At 41.6% G+C, this 6,891-nt stretch overlaps 1 non-coding gene across 1 annotated transcript; it reads left to right on the forward strand.

Moving 5' to 3' along the window:
• Positions 1–250: 250 nt before the first annotated feature.
• On the forward strand, positions 251–358 carry LOC112700209 (small nucleolar RNA R71). The gene has a single exon (XR_003153123.1). It is a non-coding gene; the product is annotated as a small nucleolar RNA R71 (small nucleolar RNA).
• The last annotated feature ends 6,533 nt before the right edge of the window (positions 359–6,891 follow it).

The raw sequence follows: 6,891 nt of genomic DNA on the forward strand, positions 1-6,891 counted from the left end.
TTTTGTTCTGAGCCAATATGGCATTCAGAGTGTCAATCTCAAGAACTCCTTTCTTCTGACTAGTCCCATTGTTCACAGGATTTCTTTCAGAAGTGTACATGAATTGGTTATTTGCAACCATTTCAATCAGCTCTTGAGCCTCAGTAGGCGTCTTCTTCAAATGAAGAGATCCTCCAGAAGAGCTATCCAAAGACATCTTGGACAGTTCAGAGAGACCATCATAGAAAATACCTATGATGCTCCATTCAGAAAGCATATCAGTGGGGCACTTTCTGATCAATTGTTTGTATCTTTCCCAAGCTTCATAGAGGGATTCTCCTTCCTTCTGTCTGAAGGTTTGGACTTCCACTCTAAGCTTACTCAATTTTTGAGGTGGAAAGAACTTTGCCAAGAAGGCATTGACTAGCTTTTCCCAAGAGTCCAGGCTTTCTTTAGGTTGGGAATCCAACCATGTCCTAGCTCTGTCTCTTACAGCAAAAGGGAATAGCATTAGTCTGTAGACCTCAGGGTCAACCCCATTAGTCTTGACAGTGTCACAGATTTGCAAGAACTCAGCTAAGAACTGATGAGGATCTTCCAATGGAAGTCCATGGAACTTGCAATTCTGTTGCATTAGAGAAACTAATTGAGGCTTAAGCTCAAAGTTGTTTGCTCCAATGGCAGGGATAGAGATGCTTCTCCCATAGAAGTCGGGAGTAGGTGCAGTAAAGTCACCCAGCACCTTCCTTGCATTGTTGGCATTGTTGTTGTTTTCGGCTGCCATGAGTTCTTCTTCCTTGAAGAATTCGTTCAGGTTCTCTAAAGAGAGTTGTGCTTTGGCTTCTCTTAGCTTTCTCTTCAAGGTCCTTTCAGGTTCAGGATCAGCCTCAACAAGAATGCCTTTGTCTTTGCTCCTGCTCATAAGAAAGAGAAGGGAACAAGAGAATGTGGAATCCTCTATGTCACAGTATAGAGATTCCTTTAGGTGTCAGAGGAAAAGAAGAGTAGAAGACAGAAGTGGAAAATTCGAACTTTAACAAAGGAGATTGAGTTCAAATTTTGCATTAAGGGATAGTGTTAGTCCATAAATAGAAGGATGTGAGAAAGAGGGAAGTAATTTTCGAAAAAGATTTTGAAATTAGAAATCAAAAAGATTTGATTGAAAACTATTTTGAAAAAGATGTGGTTAAGAAGATATGATTGATAAAAAAAATGTGATTGAGAAGATATGATTTGAAAACATTTTAAAAAAGATTTTGATTTGAAAATTAAAAACTTGACTAACAAGAAAAGATATGATTCAATCATTAAACCTTTCTCAACAGAAAAGGCAACATACTTGAAATGTTGAATCAAATCATTAATTGATAGTAAGTATCCTTGAAAAAGGAAAGAAGTTAATTTTTGAAAAAGATTTGATTGAAAAATTGATTTGAAAAAGATTTGATTTTGAAAAGATTTTGAAAACTTAGAAAAAAAATTGATTTGAAAACAAAATCTTCCCTTCTAGCCATCCTGGCGTTAAACGCCCAGAATGGTGCACATTCTGGCATTTAACGCCCAAAATGCTACCCTTTTGGGCGTTAAACGCCCAACCAGGTACCCTGGCTGGCGTTTAAACGCCAGTCTGTCCTTCTTCACTGGGCGTTTTGAACGCCCAGCTTTTTCTGTGCAATTCCTCTGCTGTATGTTCTGAATCTTCAATTCTCTGTATTATTGACTTGAAAAGACACAAATTAAAAATATTTTTGGATTTTTGATAATAAGGACAAACCAAAATGCAACAAGAATCAAATAACAATGCATGCAAGACACCAAACTTAGCAGTTTGTATACTACTGACACTAACAAAATGAGAATGCATATGAGACACACAAAACACTCAAGTCAATAGAATTCAAAGATCAGAGCAAGCAAATCATCAAGAACATCTTGAAGATCACCAAGATACATGAATGAATGCATGCAATTGACACCAAACTTAAGATGAGACACTAAACTCAAACAAGAAAATTTTTTTGGATTTTGTGATTTTGTAAATTTTTTTTTTTGTGTTTTTCGAAAATTAAATGGAAAAAGATATCAAAATTCTTAATGAGAATTCCAGGAATCAGTGCAATGCTAGTCTAAGACTCCGGTCCAGGAATTAGACATGGCTTCACAGCCAGCCAAGCTTTCAAAGAAAGCTTCGGTCCAAAACACTAGACATGGCCAAAGGCCAGCCAAGGCTTAGCAGATCACTGCTCCAAAAGCAAGATTGATAAGAAATCAACAAGCTCTTGTGGTGATAAGTTGAAACCTCGGTCCAATGAAATTAGACATGGCTTCTCAGCCAGCCAGATTTCAACAAATCATCATGAAACTCTAGAATTCATCTTCAAGAATCTCGAAAAAATAAATACCTAATCTAAGCAACAAGATGAACCGTCAGTTGTCCAGCCTGAACAATCCCTGGCAATAACACCAAAAACTTGATGTTGCTGCCGGATCTTGGCACTGATGTTACCAAAAGCTTGCTCAAAACTTGAACAATCCCCGGCAACGGTGCCAAAAACTTGGTGCGCGAAATTGTGAACTATACTTTTTCACAACTCTCATAATCCCCGGTAATGGCTCCAAAAACGTGGTAGCTCAATACCATGGCATTACACAACTTCGCACAACTAACCAGCAAGTGCACTGGGTCGTCCAAGTAATAAACCTTACGTGAGTAAGGGTCGATCCCACGGAGATTGTTAGTATTGAAGCAAGCTATGGTCATCTTGTAAATCTTAGTCAGGCAAACACAAATGATAATGGTGATGAACGAAAATAACACAAAGGTAAAGATAGAGATACTTATGTAATTCATTGGTAGGAACTTCAGATAAGCGCATGAAGATGCCTTCCCTTCCGTCTCTCTGCTTTCCTACTGCCTTCATCAAATCCTTCTTACTCCCTTCTATGGCAAGCTTAAGCAAGGGTTTCACCGTTGTCAGTGGCTACCTCCCATCCTCTCAGTGAAAGCGATTTGCATATGCTCTGTCACAGCATAGCGGAATTCATCTGTCGGTTCTCAATCAGGCCGGAATAGAATCCAGTGATTCTTTTGCGTCTGTCACTAACGCCCCGCCCTCAGGAGTTTGAAGCACGTCACAGTCATTCAGTCATTGAATCCTACTCAGAATACCACAGACAAGGTTAGACCTTCCGGATTCTCTTGAATGCCGCCATCAGTTCTCGCCTATACCACGAAGACTCTGATCTCACGGAATGGTTGGCTCATTTGTCAGACGAGCACTCGGTTGTCAGGCGATCAACCATGCATCGTGCAATCAGGAATCCAAGAGATATTCACTAGAGCCTTGATCGCTTGTAGAACAAGAATGGTTGTCAGTCACCTTGTTCATGGGTGAGAATGATGATGAGTGTCACGGATCATCACATTCATCAAGTTGAAGAACAAGTGATATCTTAGAACAAGAACAAGCGGAATTGAATAGAAGAACAATAGTAATTGCATTAATACTCGAGGTACAGCAGAGCTCCACACCTTAATCTATGGTGTGTAGAAACTCCACCGTTGAAAATACATAAGCATGAGGTCTAGGCATGGCCGAATGGCCAGCCTCCCAATGATCTAAGAACTAAAATGTCCAAAGATGATCTAGAGATCTAAAGTGATCAAAAGATTTCTAATACAATAGTCAAAGGTCCTACTTATAGAAAACTAGTAGCCTAAGGTGTACAGAAATGAGTAAAAGACATAAAAATCCACATCCGGGCCCACTTGGTGTGTGCTTGGGCTGAGCAATGAAGCATTTTTCGTGCAGAGACTCTTCTTGGAGTTAAACGCCAGCTTTCATGCCAGTTTGGGCGTTTAACTCCCATTTGGGTGCCAGTTCCAGCGTTTAACGCTGGGATTTCTTGAGGTGACTTTGAACGCCGGCTTGGGCCATCAAATCTTGGGCAAAGTATGGACTATCATATATTGCTGGAAAGCCCAGGATGTCTACTTTCCAACGCCGTTGAGAGCGCGCCAATTGGGCTTCTGTAGCTCCAGAAAATCCACTTCGAGTGCAGGGAGGTCAGAATGCAACAGCATCTGCAGTCCTTTTTGGTCTCAGAATCAGATTTTTGCTCAGGTCCCTCAATTTCAGCCAGAAAATACCTGAAATCATAGAAAAACACACAAACTCATAGTAAAGTCCAGAAAAGTGAATTTTAACTAAAAACTAATAAAAATATACTAAAAACTATCTAGATCATACCAAAAACATACTAAAAACAATGCCAAAAAGTATACAAATTATCCGCTCATCACTGAGTAAGAAAGTTACTGAACTCCCTCCTAGTACTCTTCCAAGCAATACAGAAGAGAATCCAAAAGGAGAGTGTAAGGCCATCAACATGGCCGAACTTGGAGAGGAAAAAGAGGTAGTGAGCGCCACTGAGGAAGACCTCAATGGACATCCACTAGCCTCCAATGAGTTCCCTAATGAGGAACCATGGGAATCTGAGGCTCACACTGAGACCATAGAGATTCCATTGGATTTACTTCTGCCATTCATGAGCTCTGATGAGTATTCTTCCTCTGAAGAGGATGAAGATGTCACTAAAGAGCAAGTTGCTAAGTACCTTGGAGTAATCATGAAGCTAAATGACAAGTTATTTGGTAATGAGACTTGGGAGGATGAACCCCCTTTGCTCACCAAATAACTGGCTGACTTGTCTAGGCAGAAACTACCTCAAAAGAGACAGGACCCTGGGAAGTTCTCAATACCTTGTACAATAGGCACCATGACCTTCAAGAAGGCTCTGTGTGACCTAGGATCAAGCATAAACTTCATGCCTCTCTCTTTAATGGAGAAGCTAGGGATCTTTGAGGTACAAGCTGCAAGAATCTCACTAGAGATGGCAGACAATTCAAGAAAACAAGCTTATGGACTTGTAGAGGATGTTCTGGTAAAAGTTGAAGACCATTACATCCCTGCTGATTTCATAGTCCTAGAGACTGGGAAGTGCATGGATGAATCCATCATCCTTGGCAGACCCTTCCTAGCCACAGCAAAGGCTGTGATTGATGTTGACAGAGGAGAATTGATCATTCAAGTGAATGAAGAATCCTTTGGATTTAAAGCTCAAGGATATCCCTCTGTAACCATGGAGAAGAAGCATGAAGAGCTTCTCTCAAAACAAAGTCAAACAGAGCCCACACAGTTAAACTCTAAGTTTGGTGTTGGGAGGCCACAACCAACTTCTAAGTTTGGTGTTGAACCCCCACATTCAAACTCTAAGTTTGGTGTTGGGAGGTTCCAAACATTGCTCTGAGTACCTGTGAGGCTCCATGAGAGCCCACTGTCAAGCTAATGACATTAAAGAAGCGCTTGTTGGGAGGCAACCCAATGTTATATTTATCTAATTTCCTTTGTTATTTTATGTTTTCTGTAGGTTGATGATAATGGAAAGTCACAAAATCAATTGAAAAAGAAAAAACAGCATGAAAAACAGAAAGAAAAATAGCACACCCTGGAGAAAAAACTTGCTGGCGTTTAAACGCCAGTAAGGGCAGCAAATGGGCGTTTAACGCCCAGTCTGGCACCATTCTGGGCGTTTAACGCCAGAAAGGGGCACCAGACTGGCGTTAAACGCCAGGAAAGGGCAAGAAGCTGGCGTTAAACGCCAGAAATGGGCACCAGCCCGGCATTTAACGCCAGAATTGGCAAAAAGAGCATTTTTGCTCGCCACTTAGTGCAGGGATGAATTTTCCTTGACACCTCAGGATCTGTGGACCCCACAGGATCCCCACCTACCCTACCACTCTCTCTCTTCTTCACCCATTCACCAATCACCTCAACACCTCTTCCCCAAAAACCCCTCACCTATCAAATCCCACTATTCTCTTCACCACTCACATCCATCCTTCATAAAACCCCACCTAGCTCACCATTCAAATTCAAACCAGTTTCCCTCCCAAACCCACCGATACATGACCGAACCCTACCCCCCTCTCCACTCCTATATAAACCCATCTTCACTCCTTCATTTTCACACAACCTAAACACTACTTCTACCCCTTGGCCGAACCACAAAGCCTCCCCCATCTCCTCTATTTCTTCTTCTTCTACTCTCTTCTTTCTTCTTTTGCTCGAGGACGAGCAAACCTTCTAAGTTTGGTGTGGTAAAAGCATTGCTTTTTGTTTTTTCATAACCATTTATGGCATCTAGGGCTGGAGAAACCTCTAGAAAGAGGAAAGGGAAGGCAAAAGCTTCCACCTCCGAGTCATGGGAGATGGAGAGATTCATCTCAAGGGTGCATCAAGAGCACTTCTATGAAGTTGTGGCCATGAAGAAAGTGATCCCCGAGGTCCCTTTCAAACTCAAAAAGAGTGAATATCCGAAGATCCGACATGAGATCCGAAGAAGAGGTTGGGAAGTTCTTACCAACCCTATTCAACAAGTCGGGATCTTAATGGTTCAAGAGTTCTATGCCAATGCATGGATCACCAAGAACCATGATCAAAGTGTGAACCCGGACCCACAGAATTGGCTTACAATGGTTCGGGGGAAATGCATAGATTTTATTCTGGAAAATGTAAGGTTGGCATTCAACTTGCCCATGATGCAAGGAGATGAACACCCTTACACTAGAAGGGTCAACTTTGATCAAAGGTTGGACCATGTCCTCATAGACATTTGTGAGGAGGGCGCTCAATGGAAGAGAGATTCAAGAGGGAAGCCGGTTCAACTGAGAAGGCATGACCTCAAGCCTGTGGCTAGGGGATGGTTGGAGTTTATCCAACGCTCAATCATTCCCACTAGCAACCGGTCCGAAGTTACTATAGACCGGGCCATCATGATTCATAGCATCATGATAGGAGAGGAAGTAGAAGTTCATGAGGTTATATCCCAAGAACTTTATAAGGTGGCGGA

Source organism: Arachis hypogaea, chromosome 6 (genome assembly GCF_003086295.3).
Source record: "Arachis hypogaea cultivar Tifrunner chromosome 6, arahy.Tifrunner.gnm2.J5K5, whole genome shotgun sequence".
In the NCBI taxonomy this organism is placed as follows: Eukaryota; Viridiplantae; Streptophyta; class Magnoliopsida; order Fabales; family Fabaceae; genus Arachis; species Arachis hypogaea.